This window comes from Nomascus leucogenys, chromosome 15, assembly GCF_006542625.1.
Source record: "Nomascus leucogenys isolate Asia chromosome 15, Asia_NLE_v1, whole genome shotgun sequence".
NCBI classification, from domain to species: Eukaryota; Metazoa; Chordata; class Mammalia; order Primates; family Hylobatidae; genus Nomascus; species Nomascus leucogenys.
This window is the reverse complement of record NC_044395.1, coordinates 101,592,046-101,605,538: the sequence shown is the minus strand read 5'-3', so window position 1 is coordinate 101,605,538 and position 13,493 is coordinate 101,592,046.

Genomic DNA, 13,493 nt, shown 5'->3' with positions numbered 1-13,493 from the left:
ATCCACCCACCTCAGCCTCCCATAGTGCTGGGATTACAGGTGTGAGCCACCATGCCCAGCCGAACTCATCCTTTTTATGGCTGCATAGTATTCCTTAGTGTATATGTGCCACATTTTCTTAATCCGGTCTATCATTGATGGACATTTGGGTTGGTTCCAAGTCTTTGCTATTGTGAATAGTGCCACAATAAACATATGTGTGCATGTGTCTTTATAGTAGCATGATTTATAATCCTTTGGATATGTACCCAGTAATGGGATCTCTGGGTCAAATGGTATTTCTAGTTCTAGATCCTTGAGGAATTGCCACACTGTCTTCCACAATGGTTGAACTAATTTACACTCCCTCCAACAGTATAAAAGCATTCATATTTCTCCACATCCTCTCCAGCATCTGTTGTTTCCTGACTTTTTAATGATTGCCATTTTAACTGGTATGAGATGGTATCTCATTGTGGTTTTGATTTGCATTTCTCTGATGACCAGTGACGATGAGCACTTTTTCATGTGTCTGTTGGCTGCATAAATGTCTTTTTTGGAGAAGTATCTGTTCATATCCTTTGCCCACTTTTTGATGGGGTTGTTTATTTTTTCTTGTAAATTTGTATAAATTCTTTGTATATTCTGGATATTAGCCCTTGGCCAGATGAGTAGATTGTAAAAATTTTCTCCCATTCTGCAGGTTGCCTGTTCACTCTGATGATAGTTTCTATTGCTGTGCAGAAGTTGTTTAGTTTAATTAGATTCCATTTGTCTATTTTGGCTCCTGTTGCCATTGCTTTTGGTGTTTTAGTCATGAAGTCTTTGCCATGCCTATGCCCAGAATGGTATTGCCTAGGTTTTCTTTCAGGGTTTTTCTGGTTTTAGGTCTAACATTTAAGTCTTTAATCCATCCTAAGTTAATTTTTGTATAAGGTGTAAGGAAAGGATCCAGTTTCAGCTTTCTACGTATGCCTAGCCAGTTTCCCCAGCACCATTTATTAAATAAGGAATCCTTTCCCCATTTCTTGTTTTTGTCAGGTTTGTCAAAGATCAGATGGTTGTAGATGTGTGGTGTTATTTCTGAGGCCTCTTTTCTGTTCCATTGGTATGTATATATATATCTGTTTTGGTAAAAAGTGCCATGCTGTTTTGGTTACTATAGGCTTGTAGTATAGTTTGAAGTCATGTAGTGTGATGCCTCCGGCTTTGTTCTTTTTGCTTAGGATTGTCTTGGCACTGCAGGCTCTTTTTTGGTTCCATATGAACTTTAAAGTAGTTTTTTCCAATTCTGTGAAGAAAGTCATTGGTAGCTTGATGGGAATATCATTGAATGTATAAATTACCTTGGGTAGTATGGGCATTTTCACAATATTGATTATTCCTATCCATGAGCATGGAATGTTCTTCCATTTGTTTGTGTCCTCTTTTATTTCGTTGAGCAGTGGTTTGTAGTTCTCCTTGAAGAGGTCCTTCACATCCCTTTTAAGTTGGATTCCTAGGTATTTTATTCTCTTTGTAGCATTTGTGAATGGGAGTTCACTCATGATTTGGCTCTCTGTTTGTCTGTTATTGGTGTATAGTAATGCTCGTGATTTTTGCACATTGATTTTGTATCCTGAGACTTTGGTGAAGTTGCTTATCAGCTTAAGAAGATTTTGGGCTGAGACTATGGGGTTTTGTAAACATACAATCATGTTATCTGCAAACGGGAACAATTTGGCTTCCTCTTTTCCTAATTGAATACCCTTTATTTCTTTCTCTTGCCTGATTGCCCTGGCCAGAACTTCAAACACTATGTTGAATAGGAATGGTAAGAGAGGGCATCCTTGTCATGTGCCGGTTTTCAAAGGGAATGCTTCCAGCTTTTGCCCATTCAGTATGATCTTGCCTGTGGGTTTGTCATAAATAGCTCTTATTATTTTGAGATACATTCCATCAATTCCTAGTTTCTTGAGAGTTTTTACAATTAGGGGCTGTTGAGTTTCAGCAAAGGCCTTTTCTGCATCTATTGAGATAATCATGTGGTTTTTGTCGTTGGTTCTGTTTATGTTATAGATTACAGTTATTGATTTGCGTATGTTGAACCAGCCTTGCATTCCAGGGATGAAACTGACTTGTTCATGGTGGATAAACTTTTTGATGTGCTGCTGGATTCAGTTTGTCAGTTTTATATTGAGGATTTTTGCATTGATGTTCATCAGGGATACTGGTCTAAAATTCTTTTTTTGTTGTTGTTGTGTCTCTGCCAGGCTTTGGTATCAGGATGATGCTGGCCTCATAAAATGAGTTAGGGAGCATTCCCTCTTTTTCTATTGATTGGAATAGTTTCAGAAGGAATGGTACCAACTCCTCTTTGTACCTCTGGTAGAATTTGGCTGTGAATCCATCTGGTCCTGGACTTTTTTTGGTTGGTAGGCTATAAATTATTACCTCAATTTCAGAACCTGTTATTTGTCTATTCAAAGATTCAACTTCTTCCTGGTTTAGTCTTGGGAGGTGTATGTGTCCAATAACATCCATTTCTTCTAGATTTTCTAGTTTATATGTGTAGAGGTGTTTATAGTATTCTTTGATGGTGGTTTGTATTTCTGTGGAATCAGTGCTGATATCCCATTTATTATTTTTTATTGCGTCTATTTGATTCTTCTCTCTTTTCTTCTTTATTAGTCTTGCTAGTGGTCCATCTATTTTGTTGATCTATTCAAAAAACCAGCTTCTGTATTCCTTGATTTTTTGAAGGGTTTTTGTGTCTCTGTCTCCTTCAGTTCTGCCCTGATCTTAGTTATTTCTTGCCTTCTGCTAGCTTTTGAATGTGTTTGCTCTTCCTTCTCTAATTCTTTTAATTGTGATGTTAGAGTGTCAATTTTAGATCTTTCCTGCTTTCTCTTGTGGGCATTTAGTGCTATAAATTTCTCTCTACACACTGCTTTAAACGTGTCCCAGAGATTCTGATATGTTGTGTCTTCGTTCTTGTTGGTTTCAAAGAACATCTTTATTTTTGCCTTTGTTTCATTATATACGAAGTAGTCATTTGGGAGCAAGTTGTTCAGTTTCCATGTAGTTATGCAGTTTTGAGTGAGTTTCTTAATCCTGAGTTCTAATTTGATTGCACTGTGGTCTGAGAGACAGTTTTTTTGTGGTTTCTGTTTTTTTTTTTTACGTTTGCTGAGGAGTGCTTTACTTTCAATTATGTGGTCAATTTTAGAGTGTGATGTGGTGCTGAGAAGAACGTATATTCTGTTGATTTGGGGTGGAGAGTTCTGTAGATGTCTATTAGGTCTGCTTGGTGCAGAGCTGAGGTCAAGTCCTGGATATCCTTGTTAACCTTCTGTCTCATTGATCTGTCTAATGTTGACAGTGGGGTGTTAAAGTCATTTTTATTGTGTAGAAGTCTAACTCTCTTTGTAGATCTCTAAGGTCTGGCTTTATGAATCTGGGTGCTCCTGTATTGGGTGCATATATATTTAGGATAATTAGCTCTTCTTGTTGAATTGATCCCTTTACCATTATGTAATGGCCTTCTTTGTCTCCTTTGATCTTTGTTGGTTTAAAATCTGTTTTATCAGAGACTAGGATTGCAACTCCTGCTTTTTTTTTTCTTTCCATTTGCTTGGTAGATCTTCCTCCGTCCCTTTATTTTAAACCTATATGTGTCTCTGCACATGAGATGGGTCTCCTGAATACAGCACACTGAAGGGTCTTGACTCTATCAAATTTTCCAGCCTGTGTCTTTTACTTGGGGCATTTAGCCCATTATATTTAAGGTTAATATTGTTATGTGTGAATTTGATCCTGTCATTATGATGTTAGCTGGTTATTTTTCCTGTTAATTGATGCAGTTTCTTCATAGCATCAATGGTCTTTCCCATTTGGCATGTTTTTGCAGTAGCTGGTACTGGTTGTTCCTTTCCATGTTTAGTGCTTCCTTTAGGAGCTCTTGTAAGACAGGCCTGGTGGTGACAGAATTTCTCAGCATTTGCTTGTTTGTAAAGGATTGTATTTCTCCTTCAGTTATGAAGCTTAGTTTGGCTGGATATAAAATTCTGGGTTGAAAGTTCTTCTCTTTAGGAATGTTGAATATTGGCGTCCACTCTCTTCTGGCTTGTAGGGTTTCTGCCGAGAGATCTGCTGTTAGTCTGATAGGCTTCCCTTTGTGGGTAACCCAACCTTTCTCTCTGACTGCCCTTAACATTTTTTTTCTTCATTCCAGCCTTGGTGAATCTGACAATTATTTGTCTTGGGGTTGCTCTTCTTGAGGAGTATCTTTGTGGTGTTCTCTGTATTTCCTGAATTTGAATGTTGGCCTGCCTTGCTACGTTGGGGAAGTTCTCCTGGATAATATCCTGATGAGTGTTTTCTAACTTGGTTCCATTCTCCCCATCACTTTCAGGTACACCAATCAAATGTGGATTTGTTCTTTCCACATAGTCCCATATTTCTTGGAGGCTTTGTTCATTTCTTTTTATTCTTTTTTCTCTAATCTTGTCTTGCTTTATTTCATTAATTTTATCTTCAATCACTGATACCCTTTCTTTCACTCGATCAAATTGGCTATTGAAGCTTGTGCATGCATCATGAAGTTCTCTTGCTATGGTTTTCAGCTCCATCAGGTCATTTAAGATCTTCTCTACACTGTTTATTCTAGTTAGCCATTCATCTAACCTTTTTTCAAGGTTTTTAGCTTCCTCATGATGGGTTAGAGCATGCTTCTTTAGCTCGGAGAAGTTTGCTATTACAGACCCTCTGAAGCCTACTTCTGTCAACTCGTCAAAGTCATTCTCCATCCAGTTTTTTTCTGTTGCTGGCGAGGAGCTGCAATCCTTTGGAGGAGAAAAGGCACTCTGGTTTTTGGAATTTTCAGCTTTTCTGCTCTGGTTGCTCCCCATCTTTGTGGTTTTATCTACCTTTGGTCTTTGATGTTGGTGACCTACAGATGGGGTTTTAGTGTGAATGTCCTTTTTGTTGATGTTGATGCTATTCCTTTCTGTTTGTTAGTTTTCCCTTTAACACGTCCCTCAGCTGCAGGTCTGTTGGAATTTGCTGGAGGTTCACTCCAGACCCTGTTTGCCTGGGTATCACCAGTGGAGGCTCAGTTGGAAATGCAGAAATCATCTGTCTTCTGCATCAGTCTCGCTGGAAGCTGCAGACTGGAGCTATACCTATTCGGCCATCTTGGAAGTGACCAGTACTTTTCATTTAATATATGATCATTGAAAACATGTCTAGTAATTTTATTATAATTGGTGCACTTTAAATGATATTGTTTTCATTTTATAAAGATGCATAACTAAGTCCTTGATAAATTTTGCTTTTGATTTTTAAGGAAACTTGTAAATTCGGAGTAAGATTCACACCACTGACATTAAAGAAAAGCATTGACTAGCAATTTTCTTTGAAACTGGTTTCTTTAAACTTCAGTGGCAAGAACTGCTCATTGCTTCTCCAATAAGCATTCTACATCTCTTTATTCATAGTACCATACATGTTGGCCATGCAGCAAAATTTTGACTAATGAAGTGTAGTCAGTGGTCTGGACTTCTGAGAAATCTTAAAAGTGGGTCATCTAAACTGCCATATCCTAGATTTTTGCCCTTTCCCTTCCTCCAGCCTGGAATGTGAACCAGATTACTGGAATCCAACAGGCATCTTGTGACCATAAGATGACAGGGACCCCTTTGAAAGGATAACAAAATCCTGGGTTGCTCCCTTTATGTAAATTCTGAACTGGTTGTCTCTAGTTTCCTTATTATGAGAGAAAAAAAACTTTCTAAAAGCCATTGTTATTATAGATATGTGTTTTTTGCAGCTGAACTCAAAACCTTGATAGATCCTCTCATCTAGCCTCAGGTTAATTTTATAAGTGTAAGAATTAATACTGATTAAATTTTTACCATATGCCACACAATTTAGGTGCCACTAAGTAGTCCTTAAAATGTAGGACTGTTGTTATACACAGTTTGCAAAAAAAAAAGAAAAAAAAAAAGGTGAGACTCTAAAGAAGATATAATGACTGGTCTTATGTAAGATATTGGGCAAAGTATTTTATCTTTTCATGACTTGATCTCCTTAACCTGAAAAAGGAAAATAATAATGCTAAGCTACATTCTAGGATTTTGGTGTGGATTAAATAATCTGAGAACACTGTGAGGTAATGAGGGCTACATAAGTGTCAGCCATTATTGAAATTTTAATGGATACCTGCTCTGACTACATAACATTTTAAAGGCCATGTGATACAGTGATATCTTTTCAACATTTTTCATAAAAGTAAATATCCTAATTTATAATGAATATCTGACCTCTTCTGTCTTTTAGGGCAGAATTACATAATCTCATTTTCTGAGGCAAAGATATAGAAACTGCCATTGCAATTAACCAGGTGCCTCTCAAATACTTCTAAGGAGAACAAAGTAGACATTATTGTCTCTATTTGTTGTAAAACAAGGAGCATATGTTCTATGATTTGTCTAAGTGCTAATAATAAGGGATAAATATAATTCTGAAAATAAGGTCTTTTAATTCTGAGTTCAGTGACTTATCCCACAACACCACAGCTGTCTCAGCTTCTGTACATTAAACACGAGTGTATGTGGATGTATGTGTAATTTAAAGAGACCATATTTTGGAATTATATCCCTATTGTTCCAATTTTTAAGGTAGCTAGTATTTAAATTGCCTCAATTAAAATATCTACAACCATAAAATTGTTTTATGTTTTGAATTTACGTTGGTAATATCTTCATACCTCTTTTTGCAATCATAATTCTAAGTAATGTTACAATGTTTGAATGTCTTGAATCATCTTGCCATTTTAGATTTCTACTTTTATCTTATTTGTCCTGTAGTGTATACATAAGAAATCTCTTATGTTACCTGTGGAACATGTCACACAATAATATGTTTACACTTTTCCTTCTACATTTTTTTTTCTAGTCAAGCTATGTAGCTTGTATGAGAAATACCAGCTTTTTGTTTAGAAAAGTAGGATTTTACAATTTATCAAGAAAGAACACAGGCATTGGCAATGGTCTTACCAGCATGTATTGGTGCTGGTATCACAGATAAGACAGCACACAGAAAAGAATACCCTCTCACCCATAACCTCTGCATTCCCCAAAGGACCATGTGTCTGGGGGAAGTCCAAGGAGCAACCTAAGTTTCAATGTCAATATAACCTTGCGAGCTCTCTGAAATTTCACTGACAGCTAGCGTTCCATTTGTAATTGGAGTGAGGTGTAGCTGTCATGCTCTGCAGGCAGGATCCATGGAGAATTGCTGTTCAAATTGGAGAGGAGTTTCCTCTCATTAAAACCAAAACAAATCAAGTGTAAATAGCATGGCTGTTAAGAACAACCACATGGTATTGGCTCTTCTAATCCCAAGAGCTATTCTCTAATTCCAAGAGGGACAGTGGATGGAACTGGAAGAATAGCTTTTTTCTTAGGCTATTAATATCCAACTCTTGGGAGTCCCCAAAGATACAGTGCTCAAAACAGAGATCTTAATGATGAGATGACAGTGTACTAGAGTGAAAAAACAATTTGGATTAAGATAACATGGGAAATAAATCAGAAGACACCTTTCCTTTACAATAATTCTTCATCCTTTCCGTATTTTTCTATAAATACAACTATTAAGGGAGAACCTTTCATGTTCTTGTCACTTTATAACCATTATTACATTTTAATCACAACCAGAGTAGGGCAGAAACATGTTAAAATATTTAACATCTTAGGCTTTAGAAACAAACTTCTGAGGTACAAATATCTGTGAGATCTTGGCAACTACTTACTTATCCACCTTACTCTTCATTTTCCTCCTTAGCAAAGTTTTCTTCCTAACAAAAATGGCAGTATTTGCCTTAAAAGGTTATACAAAACAATTCCTGTAAATAAAAGATAGTGTCTGGCATTGATTAATCACTCAAGTACTATTATTGTTTGGATCTATTTTACAGATGAGGAAACTGTATCAACACTCTCCTAAGGTAAGACAGTGGTTGTGATACACAAGGATTTGAACCTAGCCAATCCTACTCAGGTATTTTAAATTCTGTTTTAAATTTTCATAGGATTATTGTGAAAATTAATAGATGCAATGTACACACTAAGTGCTCTCTAGAGTGTACTTTCATTATTTTTCTAGCTGATTTGAGATAGATTCCCTCTTCTAAGTTAACATACATTTTCACCTCAAAACTTTGTATGTCTTTATATTTGCCTCAGTTGCACTAGTAATAGGATGCAAATCCAACCTTTTCTGTGGTTTCAGCAGACACAAGGTCAATAAAATGATAAGTACCAAGTCTTTCCACATTCCACAGTGATGTGATATAACATCTATTAAGAACTTGTAAAGGAGATGGGTCAAAAGTAGATCTACCGGCATTAGGCATTTGTACATTTCCAGTGTATATGACAACGAAAAGGTGCAATTTATTTATTAGCTCAACACCAGAAAAGATTTGAGACCGCTCACATATTTCAATGATGAGGACAAAAGTAACTAGCCTACAGTACCAATGTGTAGGAACAATGAGAGAAAGAATGAAGTTGTTTTCTGCTAAAATTATTTTGGAGTTAACCTTTGTGAGAAATCAGTAACATATTAGTGGATATGTGTCTTCTATTCATTGTCTGCACTATATTATAAGTTTTCTGGGTGCAAGAACATGCCTTCTTTTCTTATGGGTCCTTACAGTTTATGCCAGAGTTTGTGATCCACCAATATTGTTGGCAGATTGAAGATGCAATTACTTAGAGTTGTTCAGACAACATCATTAAACTCAATGACTTTGATGACCACTGATGAAAAAGCAGGACTTTGATACGGATTATATACTACCATGTACATATCATGATTTCTGTTTCAGCAACTCTTTGGACCAACTGTGTACACTCACAAACAACTCCCACTGATTTGCAAGTATGTGCACAAGATTGAGGGCAGGGTGTTGCCTTCAAGGTCATTAACTCGATATTATGTATTCCATGCATTCCATCCTTAGATATTCATTCTATCATCTAATTATGTAAGCTTGGAGAAAAATTAAATTGATAGGTGATTATATCATAATTGCCTTTCAGATAGTTAGAAGTAAATTGACATTGGTAACTTCAATATTACATAATGGGACAAACTGAACTCTGCAGACAAAGGCATATCTGAAAGCTTGTGGCTTCACAGTAGTACAACTAACATAGTAAAAAAAAAAAAAAAATGTATATAGGCCAGGTGCGGTGGCTCATGTCTATAATCCCAGCACTTTGGGAGGCTGAGGCAGGCAGACTGCCTGAGCCCAGTAGTTTGTGACCAGCTTGGCCATCATGGCGAAACCCCGTCTATACTAAAAATACAAAAAAAAAAAAAAAAATTAGACAGGCCTGGTGGCACACGTCTGTAGTCTCAGCTACTTGGGAGGCTGAGGCATGAGAATCGCTTGAACTGGGGAGGCAGAGATTATAGTGAGCCGAGATGGCACCAGTGCACTCCAGCCTGGGCAACAGAGCAAGACTCCAAATAAAAAAAAAAAAATACAGCAGTTGTACCTTTACAAATGAGCCAATGTTTAAAATGTGGAAAATTTCACATAAAATTGAAATATTCAGCTTCTATTGAAAAATTATTATACCTGGTAACACTGGATGTGTATCTTACATAGACACTATTTTCTTTAGCTTGGGAACATGTGAGTACTTTAGACTAAGATTTGTATCCTTCAGACTGGAACAGTTTGCTCCAGTCACAACCTCTCATACAATATATGGATAAACAAACATAGCCTGTGTCACCCAGGTACCTTTCCTCCTCAGTCACTTTACAAGTTTTTTCCTACATCATTGATCTTGAGTACACGAACTGACGTGTGGAAACAAATTTCACTTGTTCTTTCTGGTCTCAAAGTGTATATTAGGGTGGGATGAATTATTAATGTCAAGTGTACTGCTTCTCATAACCAGACTCACTGCAAACATCACTACTTATGGCACTTATTCTTAAAGTTCAAATGTGGCTGCAGAATCTTTCTTAATCTTAGTAATCCAGGACATCTAAGTAAATGCTCAGAGTTGGCATATGAGGTATATTAGTTATTTATTGGTGTGTAACCATATCGTTAATACCACAAACTTAGTGACTTATAGCAACACATATATTATCACACAGCTTCTGTGGCTCAGGATCCTGAACACAACTCAGCTGTATCTTCTTCAGGCTCTCACAAGGCTTCAATCCAGATGTTGGCTGGGGCTGGATTCTCAGCAGTGGTTCTACTGGTGAAAAATTTGCTTCCAAGCTCACGTAGTTGTTGGCAGCAATCTGTTTCTTATGGATTGTTGGACTGAGGTCCTTCAACTTCTTGATGACAGTTGAAGGCCAGTTCTCAGTTCTCTGCCATGTGGGACCTCCAATGTGGTGATATGAACAGGATACAGGAAAATACTGGGTGGAAGAGGGAGGTTCCCTGGCAAAGGCCCCACCCTCAAGCCTGGAAACCTGCTGCACTAAATGGAAACAGGCATTCCTGTTTTCATGCCCGAAAGTTGCCTTTTGGTGCACTGTGCCCCTCTATTCTGTACCCATATAAACACCAGACCCCAGGTTCCAGAAGCAGACAAGGAGATGAAGAGAAGAGCAGAAGAAAGGCAGAACAGTGTGGCAGAGAAGAGAAGGAGCATTTGAACGCCAAGAGGAATTTGGCTGGAGATAGTTAGAGAGGAGATTGGCCACTGGATGGCTGAACTCCAGGGGAAGATCATCTTCCCACTCCATCCTCTTCCCAGCTCCCCATCCATCCTGCTGAGAACCACATTTACCATGAAATAAGACCCATGCATTCATCATCCTCAAGTCCATGTGGAACCTAATTCTTCCTGGATGTAGGACAAGGACCTGGGTACCAAGACGGCACTGGGCTGGTTAACACTTAAGCCATCTGTGGACAGCAAGGCTAAAATTGCAAACTATGAAACATGCCCACTTGGGCTTTGGGAGTTGCAGCTTCCCAGCCCTGGAAGCTGCCATGGGATCAGAGCCCAGGGGCACTTGCCCCAGCTCCTGCACCTGCCTGTCTGCATGTGTCCCCTCTCATAAGAAGTTTGAGCAGGCGTGGTGGCCAAACAGATGAGCCACATCCCTGTCACACATCCAGAGAGGAGCATCAGGGAAATTTCCTGTTTCATTGGCAGCCTCTTTACTCAAAGGCAGTGAAGGAAAGAGACTCTCCATGCGAGATGTGGTACCAATCTTATGTAATGTAATAACATACACGTAATAACATATATTTGTCACTTTTGCCATATTCTATTGGTTAGAAGCAAGTCATAGGTCACAACATTCCTAAAGGAAGGGGATTACAAGGGAGTAAATACTAGAAAGGAGGGATTATAGGAACCACCTTAAAGTCTATTGACCACATGAGGTGAAACTACTTACCGTCCCTGACAAAGGCTCATCAGTATTAGTTATATGGAGGAGAATTTTGATTTTGCTTAAGAAAAATACCTTTAACTATTAGAGCAACTTGTGATGTAACTATGATGGCAGGGACAGTTCAAATAGAAGTTTGTAGCAGGAGATGGAAACATTTAATACAATGGAGTGGGGTTAAAATTTGGCTACTGGAAATTTCCTTAAAGGCCTAAAATTCTGTGCTACTTCATTACATCATAAAAAGTCATAATATTGTGTGTTTTACATGGAAAGAGAAGAGAATGTTTGATAAGTGCCTTAGTCCATTTGTGCTTCTATAATAAAGTGCCTGAGAATGGGTAACTTATAAAGAATAGAAATTTCTTTCTCCCAGTTCTTCAGGCTGGGCAATTTAGGATCAAGTTGCCAGTAGATTTGGTGTCTGCTGATGGCCGTTTTCTGCTTCCAAAATGGAATCTTGTCACTGTCTCATGCAGGGGGGATGGACATTGTGTCTTCACGTGGCAGAAAGTAAAACAGCAAAAAGGGCCTAGCTAGTTTCCTCCAGCCATTTTATAACATTGCTAATCCTATCCAGGAGGGCTCCACCTTTGTGACTTAATCACCACATAAAGGTCCCACCTTTTAATACTATTACCTTGGGGTTTAAGTTTCAACATGATTTTTGAAGAGGACACAAACATTCAAACTATAGCAGTAGATATTTCAAATTCATAGTTTTGGGTTCATTACAAAAACTGCATAATTGCATTTGATAAAATATGCATAATTATAATTATAGAATTGTAAGAATATCAAAATAGAAAATATTTCCCAAAAGTATTGATATGGACAGGAGACAGGGAAATACTGGGTAGAAGTTGGAGGTTCTTCGGCAAAGGCCCCATCTTCAAGCCTGGATACCTGTGGCCCTAAATGAAGACAGACATTCCTGTTTTCATGCTCCAAAAGTTGTTTTTTGGCTCCCCATTTGGGATTCGTACCCATATAAACCTCAAAACCCAGGATCCAGAGGCAGATGAGCAGACAAGGAGATGAGGAAATGAGGAGATGAGGAGACAACCAGACAAACAGCAGAACAGCATGGCAGAGAAAGAAGAGAAGGAACATCTGAACACCAAGAGTAGTTCAGCTGGGGGGTGGTTGGAGAGGAGTTTGGCCACTGGACAGATGAACTCCAGGGAAAGATCACCTTCCCACTCCATCCCCCTTCCAGCTCCTCATCCATCCCACTGAGAGCCACCTCCAGCACTCAGTAAAACCCCTGCATCCATCCTTCAAGTCCATATATGACCTGATTCTTCTAGGACACTGGACAAGAGCTCAGGATACAGAAAGCTGTCACATTGGCCCACTGCCCTGGCAGAAAAGCAGAGGAGTCATTGAGCTGGTTAACACTTCAGCCATCTGAGGATGGCAGAGCTAAAAGGGCTTTGTAACCCTGAGGTCACAGGCACTCACCTCTAGGCATTACCATGGGGCCAGAGCCCAAAGCACTCACCCAACTTCTGCACCTGCTCATCTGCATGCTCCCCCTCCCATAAGGGGTTTGAGCTCACTGCAGCTGAACAGAGAGCCCCATCTCTGTCACACACCCTGAGGGGCAAGCCAGGGAACTCTCCTGTTTCAGTATTTATTGAGTATCTACTGAATGTTTGAGGCTGTTCTTTCAGTGGAGGATACAGAAATAGCTGATGACATATTTTCTTGACTTTATAGAGTTTACAATTGATGCGAGAGAAATGGGTTTCAGAATAATGTTAAAATAGGTAAAATAAAACATTAAATCAAATGTCACACTGTAATAGATACACAGGAGTCTGTCTCAGTCTTTTTGTTTCTTTCTGACTGGAAAAGTAAAAAATGTGTAGAAATGAAACTCCAGAATTATAAATATTTTCCACTACTATTGATACTTTAAATAGGGAGTTGCTGAAATAGTTGGGAGAGATGTTTTTAAAGCTACACTTAAGAAAGAGAGCATTTCGTTGTGTCTTGGAGAATAGTAGAAAAAGACAAAGGTGTTCTTTATTTCCATTAGCCATTTTAATTTTGTTAGAAGCCATGTAACTTTTGAGATT